Source organism: Apium graveolens, chromosome 1, assembly GCF_009905375.1.
Source record: "Apium graveolens cultivar Ventura chromosome 1, ASM990537v1, whole genome shotgun sequence".
In the NCBI taxonomy this organism is placed as follows: Eukaryota; Viridiplantae; Streptophyta; class Magnoliopsida; order Apiales; family Apiaceae; genus Apium; species Apium graveolens.
This window is the reverse complement of record NC_133647.1, coordinates 36,112,121-36,134,766: the sequence shown is the minus strand read 5'-3', so window position 1 is coordinate 36,134,766 and position 22,646 is coordinate 36,112,121. Positions and strand designations below refer to the sequence as shown.

General features: G+C 36.9%; 1 non-coding gene across 1 annotated transcript; it reads right to left on the bottom strand.

The window, feature by feature from the left end:
- Positions 1 to 14,063: 14,063 nt before the first annotated feature.
- LOC141680863 (small nucleolar RNA R71) lies at positions 14,064 to 14,170 on the bottom strand. The gene has a single exon (XR_012558435.1). It is a non-coding gene; the product is annotated as a small nucleolar RNA R71 (small nucleolar RNA).
- Positions 14,171 to 22,646: the final 8,476 nt, after the last annotated feature.

Genomic DNA, 22,646 nt, shown 5'->3' with positions numbered 1-22,646 from the left:
AATAAATTAACCGGCTACAATCTAAGAACAAGAAAGTTCATAGCTACTACAAAGATTTACAAATCAAATCCTATACAATAATCTAGCTTTTTGTTTCTACTAGGATTTAATTATCAGGTAACGATTATAATGCCCCTAAGAATATACAAGAATTGAATCGGGCATTATAACGTTACTCCGGTGAGAAGTTAAACGGATATACAAAAAGCTTGAGCCTCTCTATAAATCTTTGCTGTCATTTTTACTTCTCTTTTAGGAGAGAAGATGAACAGAACTTGATCCAAAAGTGAATGGCCCAGTCTTCTGCTACAAAGTGTAGACTTTATCCAATAAAATGTGTGGATGAGGAGAGAGGAGCTTTTATGGCAACAGGAAGCTCTGTGGCGACAAGAGATACAAGGGGAGAGTTATTTTGCTCTGTGGCGACATGTGGGGTGGGGGTGCTCTCTGTGGCGACTCCTGCTTACTAAAACAACAAGTACATGTATGTACTTAACATAATAAACAAAACAACCTTTTGGTTTCTTTGTTTTTATTTAACCACAACAAAAACAAACAAGCAATCGTTTGTTTGTTTCTTTTATTTCTTTTTGATTTTTTTTCTTTTCTTTTGTTTATCTCTTTTCTCTTTTCTTTTTCCTTTTTCTCTTTTTTTTTCTTTTTCTCTTTTTTTCTTTTACTTTTTAAGTTTAAATTGTAACTAAATTAATTTATAAAATAAACTTAAATATAACATATATAAATAAACTAATTTAGATTTATAAAATAAACTTCTTTAAAGTTTATAAGATAAATCATTTTAAGTTTATTAAATAAATTATATTAAAGTCCATTAAATAAATTTATTTAATTTAACAATTAAACTCCGAGCTTCGCCAGTCCCCTGAGCTGTTTAGCTGTATACCCCGCGCACCTCTTCCCGTACTTTAACATATAAATGTTCAATCCAAGTACGTTCCTCAAATTAACAATTCTTCTATAAATAATACTCAGATTCCTTTCACGAGTTGTTGAAGACTAACCCCGATTCAGTTCTTCGTATTATAGCCTTGATTAAATTGTTAAGCTTGCCTCAACTTTATCGCTTCAGACACTAACTGTCAACAAACAACTGTACTTTCACTGGAATCCTTTATGGTAATTTAGACAACGTCTTCATTAACCTCTGTCAATACCCTATCTTCAATTCTTCAGATTCCTATGCTTCATACACTGTCTATCTTCATTCAATGCCAATACACTGAAATCTTCCGGTAGCACTTGTATACTGAATCTTCAATATTTCTGAAACCCTGAAAGTCTTTAAACTTTTTTCTTCACTGAGGCATGATCATATTAATGAACTTCTTTTAGTGACCTGTAAACAGACTTATGGCCTTCTTCTAATCTTCTGATTCTTTGTATTTTCCTTATCTTCATTCTTCCTGATTTCTTGTGTAGACATAGTATTATTAACTTGTCCTGTTCTAGTGTTGTTATCGTGTTGAGTTATCACGTAACTGTTCATACAACTATGTAGTCTCACCAACAATCTCCCCCTATTTGATTTTTAAACCTAACAAACAAATTAAATAGAGAGGATAACTCAACTAACAACTAGAAAAAGTAATGTACCGGGACTTGTAAATAATGCTACTGGTTTACTGGATCAAATACTGCATTTCCAGATTTCTTGAGTAACTGAAATGAAAGATGCTTGTTCCTCTAGCACTGAACTAATCTTCAAGTAGTTTCATCTTCATTTCCTTGGTTCTTCAAATCTCTACCAGATAACACTTCTCAGCCTTGAAGTAATCATCAGCAGCTTCTTTTGTACAACCACATTTCCTGCTGAGAAGCGCATAGCTCTCTTGCTTCTCCCCTATGAGAATTAACTGCTTAAAGGAGATCACCTTTGTTTACCACCTCTCCCATATAATAGGATCCGCAGATAAGAACTAATGGTATTCCCCTTTTGAAAAATAGCTTCTCCCCTTATGAAGAATAGTGATGAACCAAACCACTTCTTCTGATTACTAGGAAGTCACCTTGTGTTTACCATATCTCCCATACAATAGGATCCGCAGTTACAAACAACAATGGTGTGGTGTAGTGTACGTGTGCTTTACCTTTTTCCTTCTCCCTACTATTTCTCCCCCTTAGTTGAGGAATCCTCCAAACTATTATATAAGCTTTTATCTCCCCCTTAGAGAAGGAATGTATGATGTCGTCTGAAGGAGTTCTCATATGTTACTTGGTTGGAAAAAAAATAACAAGTTACAGTCTGATCAACCATGTCCCGTTAAATGCTGCAAGAATGACTTCACTATTGATCATCCTGTTCACCAATCTTCCCAAATCCTTATACCTCCCAAATGTGAGATCACCAACTGTTACCAATTATTAGCTCCCAACTTGTTAGATCCCAAGGTATATTAAATCCAAGCTGTAAATGTTAGGTCCCTAAGAGTTAGGTTCCAATCATAAACTGATTTGAGAGTCGAAGTATCAAGAACCATGTTTAGGGATAGGGAATGGGATATGGTGTTTCTTTTTCTTCCTCACTATGAGTGTGTGATTCTGTTTCGTGTACCTCACAAGTATTTCACTCTTCTCTCCACTTGTGCTTACACTCATTCTCATAAGTGTATCACTCCTCTCATAGCTCCAAAATCCATCTATACCTGTAAGGAAAATCACCGTAGCCATCCTTAAGGAGGTCACAGATGATGCAATGGGAGTTCGCAAATCCCCATCCTTGTTAGACTCGTCAGACGAATCTGAGTCATAATCTACAAGTTGCTAGTTTCCCTTTTAGGGTTCCAGATTTGAACTCTGGGAAGCTAAACAGTGATCCAAAGAATTTAGCATAAAGATCAAAGTTCCCTTCTAATATCTGTGAAGACATTTTCTTGTGACTCATTAGGTAATATCTGAATCATTGTCAACAAGTTGTCGATCTGCACCTATGTCAGATCCACTATCCGAAGATGCATCCAAATTTATTAGTCCTGGGGAGGTAGACACTGACCACTGACATATGGCTGTTAGATCAGTATCCTCTCCTAAAACCTGTAAAGGAAATTAGTCCATTAAAGAACCTTGAACAATCGAATCTGACCTTAAAATGGTCAAAACTCTTGTTTCCGTCTACTCATCCTTTGTGTGTGTAACCTTTCCTTGTGAATCAAGAATTTCTTATGTTTAAGGTGATGACACTACATCGGATGCCTTGGCCGACATGCGAATTTCAATAGACGCACCCTGTTGAGAGGATGAATATAGTGACTGTTTTATGCCTTTTTAGTCATTACATCTCTTTGAGAAGATGTATGGGGGCTAGCAGTTGTCTTTGTTTAAATACTACTCATCTTTGTAGGAGACAAAGCTGTTGGGTTGACTTCAGAACCTTTCTTATATGGTACACTAAGGCACTTTCTCCCTCACGCTCACTCATACTTCATTTTAGTGGTAAGAGAGTGTTGGTTGGTTCTGTTTCTGTGTTTGTCTTTACGGCCTGGGATAGAAGTTTTGGGTTTTCAACCTCATGACTATCATATGAAAGAATGCCATTGGAGGTTGAACCTGCATCACAGAGCATGATGCAATATAGAGATAAAATGCACTTAAGATCTATAAAGAATGAAAATTATGCATTTAATCTTTTGAGAGAAATGATGTACAATAGTGATTTCAAAAGGATTTTAATGAAATAAGAAATCACCAATGTAGAAAGAAGTTTGATTTTCTCCTAAAACTGTTTGAGTGCGCAAGTCTGTTTTTATGCCTAAAAAGATAAATGATTTGATAAGACACAGACTGATGACCTAGCAGTATTAAGAAGAGAAAGAAAGATTTTGTCTTTCAATATGAATGAGTTTTCGTAAAAGCATTGATCACTTAGGGTAAAGTCTAAGCAATTCTCATTCATATCAAAAGCTCCATAATCTATCTTTATAAAATTATTACCAACAATATTGTTTATTGATAAATAATCTTAATAAGAAGGACTATGCTGCTGATTTCAAATATAGTGAATCTTTCATATATAGAAACTCATTTAAATTCATTAGAACTCAAAGTCTCATAATTATCTGCAAAAAAATATTAACAATATATCATTGACTGATACTTGTTAAGTACTTTAGATACCAATAATTATGTTGCATCATATTTTAAATATTAAAATAAGATATCAATGAATTAAATACCAATTATCTATCAAAAAGACATCAGCATTCAATTTCATATATCATACAATTGTTAAATCTTAAAAGCTATAATATCTCAGACAATATTGGTTCGATAAATAAAGCAACATTAACCAACATTGTCTTGTTTGCAATCTTAGAAAAATATTCTAAGTTCCATATACTTTGATCCATTGAGTATTGCATCTATTATCAAAGTGTTTAGGAAATTGCAAATAAGTATAAAAATTATTCTAACTTGACAACATATGGTTACTTCTAATAAAGCGATCAAACATTTTAACCATAGTTGTACCTAAGAAGAATTTCCACACTTTCTATATTAGTATAAGTGACTGAAGATAAGTATTGATTACTTATAGGAGTTCTAAGTAATGTCACAAATACTAATACATCACAATTAGTTCATACTTGAACTCTTACCTAAATATCCTCCCAAAAGGATGTTACTATTGAAACAAGCTCCCATCCTGGGTCACAGGCCAAGAGGGTTAGGGACACAAGTTCACCACAGACTTATGCCCAAAAGAAAAGATCTAAAACCCTTGGGGATGCACAGGTAACACACACAGTGCAAACTGGAACTAAGGATTCAGTCACTGCACCATCTCAAAGTCAGATTGATGTGGCTCCAATAAATATGGAGTCACATCCAAAATCATTAATAAATGAAGCACCAGTAACACCAAATTCACCCACACACTCATTGGATGTAGACATGATTCATACATCACCTCCAAATTCTCCATCTTTAACTCTATTAGAGAAGCCAAAAATCCAATCAAGTGAGCATCATCTTTTGGATGATTTGTTGGCTCACTTGCCAATTCTTTCTGAGTCTATTGAGACATTCGTGCCCAAATTTTCATCAATCTACACAGAATCTACAATAGTCTCCACTCCAAACTCATTCATTCCTTCTAATCCGATGGATATTGTTCATCCGTCGAGTGGTGATTGTATCCCGACGGATGTGCCTCACAGCAGTCATCCGTCGGCTAGCCAAACTACTGTACCGATGGATGTTCCTCATCCATCGGTACTCTCTGCATAACTTCAAATCCCAACAATTGTCACAAGTGCAGATGATCTGGTAGTAGTACAATCACTCTTAAAACTGAGGGCAGAGAGTGAATTGAGTGAGAGGCTGGGTTGCTCCCAGGCAAAAGGAGAGGAAATGAGTGATCAAATGCAGACCATTTCTTCAGGTCTGGAAAAAGTAAGTGAGGGGAGTTCCACCTTAGTAGGTGAAGGTGAGGGTGGTGAGCCAAGGGGAGCCCTTGATGCAAGAACAGAGAGAAAATGAGAGAAATGCAGGTACAGGAGAAATAAGGATGGACATAATTGTTAGTTAGTCAATGAATATCAATGATGCAGACAGAGAGAAACTATCTCAGCATAGTCAAGTTATCATAGGTTCCATCTCTTTGGATACTGAGACATTTACTCATCCTGTTCCAGCATATCAACTTTTGGTTGGGCAGGGCAATGAAAATGCAGAAAGGATGCTGAACTTGGTGCATACTACACAATCAATGCAAAGAGCAAAGGATGCCATCACAACCATGCCTTCTACAGCTGGTGATGACATTGACTATGAAGCTGGTAGGTCAGAAGATTTCTTTGGAGATGATGGTGATGATAGTGAATAGGAGCCAATGGACCTAGGGGAGAAGCATGCCCTAGCTCCAGAACTGGAATGCCATCGTTGGCATTTTCAAAGAAGTGTGATGAAACATCACTTCAAATATACTCTAAGTCAACTCATTAATCATACACACACTACTCTTCAATCAACAACCAATACAAGCACCAAGAAGATCTTACAGGCACACCTTGATTCTCTTCAGTTACATCAAGTTCAGGCTCTTTAACACAAACTAGATGTTACTTCAATCAAGACAGAAATTACTTAAATCAAGAAGGATGTCTCTGACAGGCTGGATGCTAAATTTCCAGACACAACAATGCTTGATATCAACAGACAGCTAAGGAAGAATGCTACTTTTGCGACCAAAATTGATTCCTTAGACACAAGACTCAAAGCTGTAGAGACTTCTCTCACAGCTATCCAGTTATATCAAGCACAGCAAACCAACTTGCTTTAAAAGCTAGTGGCAGCACAGACCTCTCCCTCTACTCTACTTGATGATAACAAAAAGGGGAGAAAGAAGACTCTCTTGTCACATTTAGTCAATAGGGGTCAAGAAGTGAGAGGGAGCAAAAAGTGCTAAACATACAAGTCAGCAAAGCAATTATGCCAGCAATAGCTTTTACTAAGCCACCAGCTATAGATAGCATTGATCTCATCAATCTAGAAGCAACCAAACTAAAAGCAATTGATAGATTGTCAAAGATTGATGTAGCAGCAACTGAGAAGAAGCCAATGAGCCCAATAAACTGGAAGAAAATTGATGAAGACATCCAAAAGAAATTTGGTCAAATTCAGAAACAAGACAAGACTTTTCATCAACACTCTCAAGTCACACAACTTTCAGTGAATGAAGTGAGTCTTGGTAGCTTAGAAAAAGGTCAAACTTCATGCATCAAATCACCAATAGCAAATCTAATTTTGAAGCCTAAAAGAAACTACTCAAAGTTCTCAGACAAAAACCCTACGGATCTGATGTTTGAAACACCTAGGCCAGATAAAAAGAAGCTGTTGGCAAGGTCAATTGCATTTTACAAAGATCCAGCTGATTCGGCACTTAAAAGAAGAATTACCAAGATATATAGAAATGGTAAAGAGATATGTGTGGTGGCTGGGCACCTTCAGTTTGCAGCAGCTAAGAAAGAAGAAAAAGAAAGAATCAAGCAAGAAAAGAAGCAGGCTGTTTTGGATGCTAAAAAGCTCAAACAGAAAAAGAAGCAAGATGCTATCTTGGCCAAGCTTCAAGCTGTGAAAGTTGCAACTAAAATATTTGAAAAACCACATGTGATCACTGAAGCTAAGGATCATAAAATGCAACAGGAACCACAACATAAAAGAAGATTCAGATATAAACTTCATTCAAAAAGAAAATTGGACTTCAGTGATGAGGAAATGGAAGACTGCATTCCCAAACAGTCTACTACTACAACTCAGACATCCAAGCCCTCAGTGGTTCATGAGGAATTCAAGGTGGATCCATTGAGAAACTTTCATGGTGAGCCTATTCTTCCTAAGGATGAGCCAATAGACTGGGATAGTCTACCAATTCCTGGACTAAATCTACATATCTTCAAAAAGCCAAAGAAAACAAAGATTAGAGCAATCAAGAAAGTGAAGCCTGTGACTCTCAGAACCAAGACCCTAGCAAAATCTCAACCCATAGTCAACAAGGGAGACCTTTTATACATCTGTGACATCAAGGAGTTTTCTGATATAAATCTCTACTTGGATGAACTGGAAGAAGTAAGAGGAATTGATGCTCACAAACATCTTCCTGAAAGGCTAGTGTTCAAATTAAAGGCAGGGATAGAAATCACATCACCTCTTCACAGGATTCTTGAAGAAAGTTGTTCTGCACTGATAAAGATCTACTCATCTTTCAAAAAGAACTTTGGATTCAATGTGACTACAAGAAGAATAGTTCTAAAGAAGATTGATGAGCTAAAGAGTAATAAAGCCAAAGATGCACTTCCAAAGACTCGAACAATTCCTTTCACAGGAAGTAGAGTGCATCTGAGGCCTTATTGGTTGATGGAATTTATGGATTACAAAGGTGTAAGAAGATTCTTCAGGCTGGATGACCAGTTGAGTTTCTCTAGAAATGAGACTCTATTGGAAATTCATGAAAAACTGGATCTATCTGAACCTGATGAACTTGAATTTCACAGAAAAATCCAGAATCAAATAGAAGAAAATGATAGAAAGCTTGGGAAGAAATCCAGAAAGTCAAGGAAATAAGAATCATCTGCTCAGACTAGAGGAGCACCTTGACAATAATTGTGAGAAATCTTTGTACACTTTACTTTGTTCAATTTTCAAATAAATAATAGTAGCACATGTCAGTTTATCTACTATAATTCAATCTTTACATTTAGGGTGTTTTGTTATCATCAAGTTTCTCTTAATTTATGGCTACAATTCTAGTAGACATAAATTAGGGGAGATTGTTAGGAATATGTTGTGTTCTTGATGATTAAATTAAAAGAACACCTTAGTAGATTTGACTTAGTGTAATTTTAGCTCTCGACGGATGTCTTATTACTATCCCGACGGATAAACTTTATAGTCCCGACGGATGGCAACTAAACATCCATCGAGAGTGTAGCTTATGTATCAATAAGATTGTAGCACATTTCTGCAAGAAATATTGTGTAGATTCTGTAGAAGTTTATCAGTCATGTTGACTACTAGTTGATATACAGAATAGGGTGACTAATTGTAAATAAAAGATGCCTTGTAATTCTGTATAAATGAAATGGAGTCAAGTGACATAAAAGGCTCCCGACGGATGGTTCACAAAAGCTCCCAACGGATGGTCAACAAAAGCACCCGACGGATGATCAACTATATCCCGACGGATGTTCAAATTCAAATATCTGTTGACAGTGACAACACAGTCACATGCGTTGGGTGTTTGCAAAAGGAATGTGGAAGTCTAATTGCAGGTGTAGAGAACAAAGAAGCATTACCATTTTCATGCAATTGTGAAGACAGTCAAAGATGCTGGAAAGAGTAATAAAGCAGCATGATTCTAGACTAGATAAATTTGTTTTATTATCTTATCTTATTAGTCATGTAACCTGGTGATATATACACCAAGTGTAGCAAGTAGAACATTCAACTAAGCAAACTTATTTTTAGAGAAACATATCAAGCTGTATTCTGTTAGAATTTCTCTATAGTTTTGTTTGTTCAAACTTGTAAAGCAGATGTGAGCTATTCAAAGCTTCACAGAGTTCTCATTTGATATTTATATATCTCTAGTGGATACTTTCAAATCTACCCGAAAGTTTTAAAAGCCTTTATTTTTATTACTGCCATATCTTATCAAGTTAGAACTTATTTAATTTTGAAGAAGTAGTCAGAATTACATTCAACCCCCCCTGTAATTCTTGTTGTATTGTTAGGGAATAACATATATAATAAAGGTATTATATAAGTGGAAATGTTCACAAGCGTTTTCATTTTCTTTCTAATTAGAGGAAAGTTCAAGGCATTATTTAAGCGTGAGTTCTCAATCACTGACAACACTTTAGATAAATTAGTCAATGGCTTTCCAATACATAGTTGTATTCAAATAAATTTTTTGAAGAAACGAACCTCTAAAATAACCATGATACCTTGCTGCTCAGGCAATGTATCATTCATTTTACTTTACTACTAGTAGAAGGACGAATTCCTTATCGGTCATCACCCTGGTCGTATCAGGGCATTATGTTGGACTGTCCCAAAGCTTCATACATGTTGATGGATTGTCCCACAGTCTCTAACACTTTGATGGACTGTCTCATAACCTTTTACACCTATCCCGACATACTAAGTGTCGGGCACTTCCAGTTCCTTGAATAATCCTATCTTTATAATTGGAATCCAAAATTAATCATCATTCCCCGAGCCTATATTAGCTCATTGATAGGTACCCTGAAACGTAAAGCTCGTCTCCCTTGTCACCAAGTAGAAACTTATTGATATGACTCCACCAAGAAGTCGTATCTAGTTGGAAAGGGGAAACTTACCAATATTTCCCAAGCGATGCTTGTTACCGGGTTAAACTTATTTCATAACTTACTTCCCGAATATTGGGAAAGTAGTAAAAACTTTCTGTATCTATTCGGCAACCTCGTTCCGAATATAAAATATAACACTGAGTTGGCTCCCTTATGTTTTGAACTAATATCTAAATCCCCTTCGAAAGAATGATTCAAATTTGAAAATAGGTTTGGGATTCGTTATTTACTTTTAAAATTACCTTATAAAGTTTGAAAAAAAAATCAAAAAACTTTTATGTAAAGATGATTTATATAATATAATCATTTGTCAAACTCATTTGAAAATATTAAAATAATTAAATAATATTCCTTAAATAGTTATTGTTAAAGAATATATTAAAATAAAAATAATTAGATTTAAAAGTCTTTAAATGAGTATTCAAATTAATATTCATTTAATAAATAAATATTCAAAGTAAACCTTTATTTGAATAATCAAAATAATATTCAATAATAATAATTAATCCTAATTAAAATATTAATCGAATATTTGAAATAATATTCATTTATTATTTAAAATTATCGAATTAACCTTATTCAATTATTCGCTTTCGAAACTATACATAATATACTCGGGAATATCGTCTCTTGGTTTAAGTATAAAATTCAAATCATATACTCTACACTAAAGGTATTCCCAAAATATAGCTTATCTCTAGCATAGGTATTATATAGCTCGCAAGCTCTACTTTAAACAATTGTGTATCACTATCAAAATATCATACTTTCAAAACATGCATATATGTCATAAGATTTTATTTAAAATCATACATGCATTTATATCACAAAACTACGTTTCAAACATTTATTCATTTTATCTCAAGATATAACTAGTTATCACCACAACAACAGTAATAGGGTTTTAAAAAATTGCCTGAGTGTCCAGGGGTGGTAATGAGAGCTTAGGGTGGGTCTGGTAATCTATAAACAATAACATAAGCCGGAACTAATTCTCGGTCTCTTAATAAACTAGAATTTACTCACGCAGACTTTAATGCTCGCTTTCACGCTTAAAGATTTATATTAGTCGCTCGCGTACCCTTGGCTCCCCCATTTTCATAAAATTGACCGTTAAATATTTTAAGGCGAATCCCCTACGAGGACTTTACTAACTTCCTAAGCAACTTTGCATATTTGGTTCGTGTTTCAATAAGTTTTTAGGGGCCTTAAACACGGTCACAAAGTTACTCGAGGGGTAGGGGTTCCCTCGCGGAACGTCGTTACTTAAAATAATCATTTTTCCTAAACCGTAAATTCGATTAAAGCGATCCACGTATCAAAACGAAGCTTGAAGCATCACTTATCTAAATATGGAAAATGGAGTTCATATCAGTAGGTTCTTAAGTCCAAAAGTTTTTCTAAAAAATAGTTTCAAGAAAATTGGGCATGATGACGGCTATATATTAACGATTCCCAAATTTTAACCACACTAATCTAACACCAAATCAACCATAATTCAACATCAATACATTAACAATCCAACCAAAACCCAAGACCTCAACTTTTATAACTAAATTAAGTTAAAATATGATCAAGAACCTCAAATCTAACAAGTATCATTCATATCTCTATAATCAACAAAATAACTTAATAATCAGAGCTCTAAACATGCTTAAATGCCCATTTGACCAACCCATCATCTAACATCATTATCATCCAAACAAGCCTAACTTAAAACTAAGGGTTTTGAAGAGTTATACCTTCCTTGGGGAATGGAGAGTCAGTAGGATGCCTCAAAGAACCTCTAACTATCCTCACTAAGCTTTGATATCTTAAACAAAACCAACAAATCAAAGTTAGTTTCTCGAAATCACTATTCATCATAAACTTTGATGAATTAATTAGCTATGAAAACCATGTAATCTTGAGCTCAAACTCATGGGATATTTAAGTTATGAATTATGGAAACCAAAGTGATAAACCTCTTGAATTATAATTGAGTGGAGCTTGAATTTTGAAATCTTCTTCCTTGCTTTTTCTTGAAAAGCTGTGAGCAAGCTTCTTTCAATGGGAGGTTTCTTTTCTTTGATGTTTGTGTTTAGTTTACTTGGTTGTGGTTGATCCTTGCCGAATATCTAGATTTTACTTTAATATAGTGATGACCTCACTTGGATGACCTCACATCCAAGCCATATGTCTTTATCTTATGGTTTGATGATTTCATCTTGCTCTAATCCTCTTAATTATTGCTAATTTCTTGGTTAATCCCTTCGTTACTGATAAGTGGATTTTATATCTAGTTTAAAAGCTTCATTACAAGCTTAAGTTGGTGTTTTGGACTCATGTTGATGGTAATTTTGATATGTTTTTATGTTACTGCATTTCAGGCATCACTTAAATGAAGAAAGGAGCTTTTCAAGAAAATATGATGAAAAGAGCTAAGAATTGGAAGACTAGGCCGTTCTCAAGTTGTAGAGAATCTCGTTAGCTTCGCGCGGGCAGTTCAATCGCATAATTCTGACGAGAAGATCTTAAGATATGGCCAAAAGAAGAATTGTCAGAAAATTTCCAGAAGGCCAGCATGGCCGCGCCAAAACCAGCGCGCTCGCGCTCCAGAAATTACTATTCCAGCCCGGCCGCGCCCAAACGTAGCGCGCCCGCGCCCTGTTTCTACACCAAAATACTGATTTTAGTCGAAATTGAAGTTTTTAAGAGTCCTAGTCATCCTGGAGCCTATATATATCAATAAAAAGATGTTTTTAATGACAAGGAGCTAAGGGAGAGCAATAAGAAGACCTAGAGAGCACGAGACGGCTACAGAGAAGAAGACTTTTATTTTCTTTAGTATAGTTGATACTTAAATGCTTGTTTTCAATTTGTCTTTGAACCCTAGTACTCTTATATTGTTTATTATCATGCTTTCTTTGGAACCAATGATGATGATGAGTTTGGTCATGAACTAATCGTTATCGTGGGGTTCTAACGGATTTACTTATGGATTTCTGTAGTTAATTTATTACAATATCTTGGTGTGTGGTGATTGATTGATATCCTAGTATTGGTTGTATTTATTCGTCTTATGTGCGTAGCTAACATATAATATAGCGTGTTAATATCTATTGAAGAGACAATGAATATAGATATTTAGAACTTGCCATGCTTAGCATAGGTTCATGTATAACTGTTATGCATGATTGGTAGGTAATTTTAACCATCTTACTTGCCCTATGTAATCACGATAGATAACTTGTTCATTAAACCTTTATGTTGTCAAATTCTATAGATATATAGGGTCTCAACATAATTGGTGTCTTTTCAGCTTCTATCTCTTTTGTGGATGTCTGGTAGTAGGTTATTCGTACAACGAAAGTTGGCGTTTACTAGTTTCATGTTATCTGATTAGTTATCATCACCATTGCATGTTAAGGTTATGAACAATGACTTTGAATGTAGTATTTAATGAAGTTAGAATCCCATGTTTGTCTCATATAGTTAATTCAATCACTTTTATTTAGTTAATTGCATGTTAGTTTAATCTTAGTTATAATCTTCTCAACTTGTCATTATCTTAGCATTGAGCGATAGTCATACCATTGTTGCATGGGTGCATAATCTTAAGATAACTAAAAAGAGTCTATATGGTTAAGAATCAGATTTATATCTTATACTACTTGTGTGTAATTTTAGCGCGTGTTTTCGCCCTAACAAGTTTTTGGCGCCGCTGCCGGAGACTCGGTGTTAATTTTTAGTTTATGTGCTTGACATCAGTGGTCATTAAAGTTCACTGACTCGACTTCTTTTACTTTCACGGTTTACTTGTTAACATTTCAGGTACTCATTACAATGGGAGATCCAGCAGCTCCAACGAAAGCGTTGATGGATTTTTCTCAACCCAAGATCAATGACATTCATTCTAGCATTGTCAGGTCAGCGATCACAGCTAATACCTTCGAGATAATGACTAGCATAATTCAGATGGTGCATAACTCAATTCAGTTTGGGGGTGCTCTAACAGAAGATCCCAATACGCATATCAGGGATTTCATAGAGATCTACGACACCTTCAGGTTCAATGGTGTGTCTGAGGATGCGGTGAAACTGAAACTGTTCCCATTCTCTCTTAGGGACGAGGCTAAGAGCTAGTTAAACTCTCTACCAGCTGGTTCGATTGCTACTTAGAAAGATCTTACTCAGAAGTTTCTTACTAAATTATTCCCTATGGCGAAGATAGCTGCAATGAGAAATGTTCTTACTCAATTTGTGCAGCAATCGGGAGAATCTTTGTGTGAAGCTTGGGAGCGCTACAAGGAGATGCTTAGAAAGTGTCCTCATCATGGAATGCCTGAGTGGATGATCATAAATTTCTTTTATAACGGTTTGGGAGCACAGTCAAGACCCATGCTCGATGCAGCATCAGGTGGAGCATTATGAGCAAGAGCTATGAGGAAGCTTATGATCTAATTGAACTGATGGCTGTTAATGAATATCAGTATCCAACCCAGAGATTGCCACAGGGCAAGGTAGAAAGAGTTCTTTAAGTGGATACAGCTACGGCTATCACTGCTCAACTAAAGGCGTTGTCTATGAAGATCGATTCTCTGGCTATCTATGGTGTTAATCATATAACCAGTGTTTGTGAGCTGTGTGCAGGTTCGCATGCGACGGATCAATACGCTATATCTAGTGAATCAGCTCAGTTTGTGAGCAATTTTCTGAGATCGCAACAACCAGTTCCAGACACTTATCATCCTGACAACTGGAATTATCCTAACTTCAGCTGGAGCAACAATCTGAATGCGATGCAATAGTCGTTCCAGCAGATTGGGAACAAGCAATTCAATTCTCCTAGTTTTCAGCAACAATTTGCACCAAGGAAACAACTCCAACTTCAACAACAAACTCATGGAGGTGCAGGTCAATCTTCGAATGAAAAATCTAAATTGGAGGAGTTGAGGCTTATGTGCAAAAACTAGGGTCTTATATGCTAAAGCCAGGCTATTTCTATCAAGACTCTAGAGAACCAATAGGGCAAATTGCTAACACCTTATTAAATCGACCATCAGGAACGCTTCCTAGTGACACAGAAGTTCCGGGAAAGAGGGAAGTTAAAGAACAGGTGAACGCCATCACCTTGAGGTCTGGAAAGTTCGCGAGCCCCGAAATTCAGCAAGATGAAGAGTCTGAAAATTTTGTCGAGAATGCACCTTTGCAATTTCCTGGAAAATGAGATTTTAGCTGAAAAAGTTGTGCAGAAGGATGCCGAGGTGGAGCCGAAGAAGAAAGATATTGAAAGCGATCCTCCTAAGGGTAATACAGGGGATAAACAGGTCTACCCACTTCCTCCATATCCTAAAAGGCTTCAAAAGGATAAGTTCGACAAGTAATTCGCTAAGTTTTTAGAGGTTTTCAAGAAGCTGCATATCAACATACCTTTTGAAGAAGCTCTAGAACAAATGTCAATCTATGATAGGTTCATGAATGGTATTATATCTCGAAAGCTAAAAATCAAGGAGTTGGAAACTGTTGCTCTAACGGAAGAGTGCAGTGCTGTGCTGCAACAGAAACTACCTCCTAAGCTTAAAGATCCAGGAAGCTTCCTGATACATTGCACCATTGGAAACATGTCTTTCGACAAGTGTTTATGTGAATTGGGAGATAGAATCAATCTGATGCCCTTATCTGTCTTTAAGAAACTTGGTTTTCCTCAGCCAAAGCCAAAAAACATATCCTTACAGTTGGTCGATCGGACCATCACTTACCCGCGAGGAATAGTGGAGGATATTTTGGTTAAGGTGGACAAACTCATCTTCCCTGCTGATTTTGTAATTCTGGATTTCGAGGAAGATAAGAAGATTCCCATCATCTTGGGAACACCATTCTTGGCTATAGGCCGAACTATGATCTATGTGCTAAAAGGAGAGCTTATGATGAAGGTTTAATATCAGAAGGTCACTTTTAGTGTGTTCAAGGCAATAGAGTTACCCACAGATAAAGAGCAGTGCTTTAAAGTAGAGTGGGTAGACTCTGTCATAAATTCGGAGCTTGAGAAATTGCCAAAGTCAGATACCTTAGAGAGATCCTTAACAGGGAAATTTGATAGTAAAGATGAAGAAGGGGAATAGCAACTGCAGTATTTGAATGCTCCTCCGTGGAAGAGGAAGTTGGACATGCCATTTGATTCTCTTGGGTTAGAAGAGCTGAAAATTTCTCAGGAGCGTCTCGAGCCATCTATTGAAGATGCTCCTACACTTGAGCTCGGCCTACTACCGGATCACTTGAGTTATTCATTCTTAGACGCACCTTCTGACAAGGTGTTGGGATATGTTTTTGATGATATAGAGGGTGACCGGCCGGTTCCTCCTGTGCTTACAAATGGTCCCTCTCGTGCACCACAGGCAGTTGATAGGACTGGTGTTGGTGATGCGCAGTATAGAAGGTTGATTTGGCGTATTGAGGCCATGCATGAGATCCACCGACATTTTGCTGAAGATTTGACACACGCTCTCGATACTGTTTTCTAAGACACTGGTGTCGAGTTGATTGGCCACATGATCCTCCACCCGTAGAGGGTGATCCTCCTGACAACTAGGTATGCCTGAAATCCTTATTATTGCCTTCAATGCGGACATTAAAAATTTTAAATTTGAGGGTGATAATGTAAGGATTATTGTGTGTGTCCATATAAATTCATATAGATTCATGTTGCATGTTTAGTTGTATTTCATTCATATTTGCATGATTGTTCATATAGGACATATTTGTTTGTGTTTTTATATAAGTTCATATAGTTGCATGTGCATGCATATAACATGGTCCCTTAGGTTGAGCTATTTCTGATTGTTTGGTTGATGTTTATTCGAGTGTAGTGATGACGAATAGATGGATTTTTAAGTCCTAATGAATTGATGTGCATTCCAAAAAAACAAAAACATTTCACAAGTCTTATAGATTGTTGTGAAGCTAGATCAAGATCATACTTGTTTATTTGTTGAGATTTAATCACTTGGTTATATTTAGAATGTTTGATATTCTCGTAATGACGTAAAAACACTGATTTTTAAACTAGAGAAAAGCAGGATTTCATTACTAGTTGTGAATAAGGCTAGGCGTCAAATGGCTAGTAGCCGGCTCATATTTTTATGAGTAGTCTAGGGTTGAATGAGATGAAGCGAAACCCACTCATTCAGAAATTGTTGAAAAAAAAGTACGTGTTTATGAATAATTGATCAAGAGTGAGCTCTTTAATACTCGAGTTATTAAGTTCTAGGGGAATTTGTGCCTAGTGACCTAAGGCTTTTATAGTCTGGGATCAGCTAACCTAACGCACGCTACATGGGTATTATTGTATAAGTCTTTTGGGACCTCACTCATTACACTGTCAAATAAGCATTTTTGTTATGTGTTCAATAAAATCGCGAATCCTTGTATAACTCTAGTAAGAAGGAGGTGTGGAGAGTTAATATGCATTTAACGTCTATTCTAGTTATAAACTTGTGATTGTTTTGATGATAGATAAGTTATGATTATTAATCTAGTATCAAGAGTATTTCTGTTAAGCTTTCCACACGTCGCATGTTTCTGGTTTGTGAGTTGGTTTGTGGGATTTATTCGAGCTTTGTTTTGAGTCATTGCATTTTTGCATGTGTTGGCTTATTCATTTGGTTATGGTTATTCTGAGGGGATTGATTGCATTATCATTTAGTTGCATTCACATAGTTGCATTCATGCATTAGGTTTGTTTTATAGATTTGAGTCTGTTTATGCTTGAGGACAAACACCGATTCAAGTTTGGCGGTGTGATAAGTGGATTCTATATCTACTTGGAACGCTTCATTACAAGCTTAAGTTGGTATTTTGGACTCAAGTTGTTGATATTTTTGATATGGTTTTGTATTATTGCATTTCAGGCATCAGTTAAATGAAGAAAAGAGCTTTTTAAGAAAATATGCTGAAAAGAGTTAAGAATTGGAAGCCTAGGGCATTCTCAAGTTGTATAGAATCTGGTTAGGTTCACGTGGGCAGTAGAATTGCCTAATTCTGACGAGCAGAACTCAAGATATGGCCAAATGAAGAATTGTCAGAAAATTTACAGAAGGCCGCGCCAGAAAGTAGCGCGCCCACGCCCTGTTTTTGCACCAGAATTCTGATTTTAGTCGAAATTGGAGATTTTGAGAGTTCTGGTCATCCTGGAGCCTATATATATATCAATAAAAAGATGTTTTTAATGACAAGGAGCCAATGGAGAGCAATAAGAAGACCTAGAGAGCACAAAACGGCTAAAGAGAACAAGCCTTTTGTTTTCTTTAGTATAGTTGATACTTGGATGCTTGTTTTCGATTTGTCTTTGAACCCTAGTACTTTTATATTGTTTATTATCATGCTTTCTTTGTAACTCATGATAATGATGAGTTCGGTCATGAACTAATCGTTATCGTGGGGTTCTAACGGATTTACTTACAGATTTTTATAGTTAATTTGTTTCGATATCTTGGTGTGTGGTGATTGATTGAGATCTTAGTATTAGTTGTGCTTATTCGTCTTATGTGCGTAGCTAACATATAAAATAGCGTGTTAATCTCTATTGAAGCGATAGTGAATATAGAGATTTAGAACTTGTCATGCTAGCATAGGTTCATGTATAATTGTTATGCATGATTCGTAGGTATATTTAACCACCTTACTTGCCCTATGTAATCACGATAGATAACTTGTTCATTAAACCTTTATGTTGTCAAATTCAATAGACATATAGGTTCTCAATATAATTGATGTCTATTCAGCTTCTATCTCTTTTATGGATGTCTGGTAGTAGGGTATTCGTACAACGAAAGTTGGCGTTTACTAGTTTCGTGTTATCTGATTAGTTGTCATCACCATTACATGCTAAGGTTAAGAACAGTGACTTTGAATGAAGTATTTAATGAAGTTAGAATCCCATGTTTGGCTCATATAATTAATTCAATCACTTTTATTCTTAGTTAATTGCATATTAGTTTAATCTTAGTTATAAACATCTCAACTTATCAATGTCTTAGCATTGAGCGAAAGCCATACCATTGTTGCATAGGTGCATAATCTTAAGTTAACTAAAAAGAGTCTCCGTGGGTAAGAATTTGATTTATATCTTATACTATTTGCGAATGCGTATACTTGCGTATAATTTTAGCGCCTATTTTTGCCCTAACAGTTACTTTTATAAGCTTGATCCTTGGTCGCTTATTTGTTTTATGGTTTTCTTAACTCTCTTTCTCGTTAATCATTTGAGGGAATATATCAAGGATCTTATCATTAGGGTTTCCCTAAACCTTTCTTAATATCTTTTATTCCTTTAATGATTCTCTGCTACAATCCTTGGATATAATTATTTTCAATCTTATTACCTTTCTCTTAATTCCTTCGGTATCTGGTAGATTTTAGGAAAAATCAAAGTGTTCGAATTCAAATTCTGACGACCTTTAAATACACATGATGGTCTGATAAAATTTCATAATCAGCAAAATCAAAAAAAGTTACTATTCATCAGGGTTTTAAATGTTTACAAAAATTGGGGTTATTACACTCTTTCAGAGTCACGCCTTCATCTTTCCCTTTCTCTTCTCGTTCTTGGGTTACTATCTCTTGCCCCCGACTTCTTGGTTGCTAATGGTGCATTCAACCATGAAGTCTGCTAAGGCATAAGCCTTGATGGCTGTTCGAGGCTTATATTTCATGTCAAATTTGCTCAACTCAGTTGTCCACTTGATGAGCCTTCTACTTGTTTTCGGACTATGAAGAATGTTCCTCAAAAGTTGGTTCTTCAAGACTTCGATCTTGTGGGCTTGAAAGTATGGTCTTAACTTGCTCAAGGCTGTGATGAGGAAAAGTGTAAACTTCTCAGTGGTGGAATAGTTCAACTCTGCTTCGTCGAGCACCTTACTCACATAGTAGACATGCTTCTAGAGTTTTTGTTCTTCTTTTATAAGGACTGCATCCAGGCTTTCTCATAGATCACGAGGTATAAGTAAAGGATGTCCTCTGGACTAGGTTTGGCCAACAACGGGGCCTCAGTCATGTATTTCTTTAGCCGCTCAAAGGCCTCTTGGCTCTCAGCTGCCCATTCAAAATTCTTCACCTTCTTAAGGGTTTTGAAAAAGGGCAGGCAATTGTCTCCAGACTTGGAGATAAACCTGCCCAGAGCTGCAATTTTTTCAGTCAGCTTCTGAACAACTTTAATGGAGTGTGGTGGCTCCATATTTAGGATGTCCTTGATCCTATCGGGGTTGGCCTCGATTCCTCTTTTCGAGACCATGTGCCCTAAAAAATTTCCTGACACAACACCAAAAGCACAATTGGTGGGGTTTAACATCATCTTATGGTGTCTCAGTACTTCAAATTCCTCTCTGAGGTGACTAATATGATCGTCCTGGCTATGCTTTTGACTAACATGTCATCAACATAGACCTCCATGGTCTTTCTAATTATATGGGAAAATATCTTATTTATCAATCTCTAGTAAGTAGTTCTTACATTCTTAAGTCCATACATCATATAGATAGAAAAAGACACAAAAGTCGATTATGAAAGATACCATGCGAGTGTCGGATTTGTGCAATTTGATCTAAATATGAAACTCAACATCTCGTGCCCAACAGTGGTATCGATCATAGAATCATCCTAGGTAGGATAACAGTCTTTTGAGCATGCATTATTTAGATCAATGAAGTCGATGCAGATCCTCCACTTTCCATTAGCTTTCTTGACCATCACGGGGATAGCCAACCACTCGGGGAATTACACTTCCTTAATAAATCCAGCGTCTAGGAGCTTCTCGACCTCTTGCTTGATGGCTTCCAGCCTATCAGGGGCGTAAGTTCTCTTCATCTTCTTAACAGCCTTTCGAGTTGGATCGATATTCAACTTGTGAGTTATAGGATCAGGTTCGATTCCATGCATGTCAGCTGTTGTCCAAGCAAATACATCATTGTTCTCTTGTAAGAACGTAGTCAGTTTTCCCATCAAGGGCTTCTGTAAAGATGCTTCAACATATGTGACCTTATACGGGTCTAATGGATCCAAAGGGATTGGGACCAAGTTCTTCGCTGGCTTTCCTCGAAGTTCTTCATTCTCACAGACATCCATGTCTTCTATGCCCCTCAGTCTCATCGGGCCTAAGTACTGCAACATAGCAACTGCGGGCCATTTTTTGATCTCCTTTTGCGTCACCGACATCGTTCCTAGTCAAGAACTTCAATGCCATATGGTAAGTTGAGTGTACTGCCTTGAACGCATGAATCCTTGTTCTTCCCATGATAACATTGTAAGTTGAGGTTGCCTTAACAACCTGAAAGTTTAACATCTGTGTAGCCTCTCCCGGCACTTCCCCGATAGTCATGGGAAGTTGTATTGCTCCTTCGACTTTGTATTTCACTTGGTTAAAACCGTAGATGGGTGTGTCGGAAGGAGTTAGTTGGGAATCATTGTACCCATTTGTAGGAACGTGTCATGAAATAGAATATCCACGGAAGCTCCATTGTCAACTAGGACCCTCATAACAGGACACTTTACAATTATCGGAGTGATAACCAAAGGGTCATTGTGAGGAAATTTGAAACCTTCAAGGTCGGGGTCTCCGAACTCAAGTGTCATCTCTGTCTTAGAACGCTTTGGCTGCTCTCTGACTATACTAATAACCTCAATGGCATAAGCCTTTCGGGAGTTCTTCATCATCCCAACAGCTGTAGGACCTTCCGATCTTTACCCCTTTGATGAAGCGTCTGAACTTTCCTCTTTAGATCAAATACACAATCTCATCCTTGAGTTGTCTAAAATCATCGGTATCATGACCAACATCTTCGTGAAACCTACAGTATCGACTCTTGTCTCTTTTCTCGGGGTTTCCCCATTGTGGCTTCGGCCATCTAAACTTTTTGTCGTTCTCAATTTTCAAATGGATCCGGCTTCTTGGGGCATTTAGCCTTTCATACTCAATGAACCTTGGTTGTTGATTCTTCTTTGATGATGATTCATAACTTTTGTCAGTTCGAGGATATTTGTCCTTGGCATCATACTCCTGATCCATTTTTCGCTTCTTGTTGCTCGCAGGCTCATTATTTACCACCGTCTTCTGCATACTTTCCTCTACCTTGATATACTTTCTAGCTCTATCCTGGAGTTGCAGCATGCTTTCAGAAAGGCACTTGGCCAGGGACATCCTAAAGAACTCATCCCTAGTTCCTTGTTGTAGGGCTATAATAGCTACCTTGTCGTTGAGATCCGGGACCTTCAGGGCTTCCTTCGTGAATCGGTTAAGGTAGTCTCTAATGGATTCCTTTTCTCCTTAAACAAGACCCATGAGGGAAATTGAACTCTTTTTGGGTACTTTGTCGCTAATGAATTGCTTGATAAAGGGCTGGCTCAACTCTCTAAAGGATATAATTGAATTGGGGGGTAGGCGACTATACCATCTTTGAGCCATACCCCAAAAGGGTTTGAGGAAAGACCCGACACTTGATAGCATCGTTCACGGGCTATAGCAACAGGGAGTTAGAAAACGTCCTATCATGATTAGCTGGGTCGCCAATTCCAGCATACGCCTCGATGGTGGGCATCTTGAACTTCCTTGATATGTGGGCATTCATTATCTTTTAAGTGAATGGTGGGTTTGGATCCTCAAGATCTCCTAGGGCATCAAATCACTTAGATCGGCCCTTGGGGTCGCAACCCTTTGTCTTGGTGTTGGACCTTCCAGGTCTATAACGGGAGAAAAATCCCTTAGTCTTACTGTAGGTGGAGGTCTTGGTGTTTGGTGCATCTCTTGATCACGCTTCAACCTTTGGA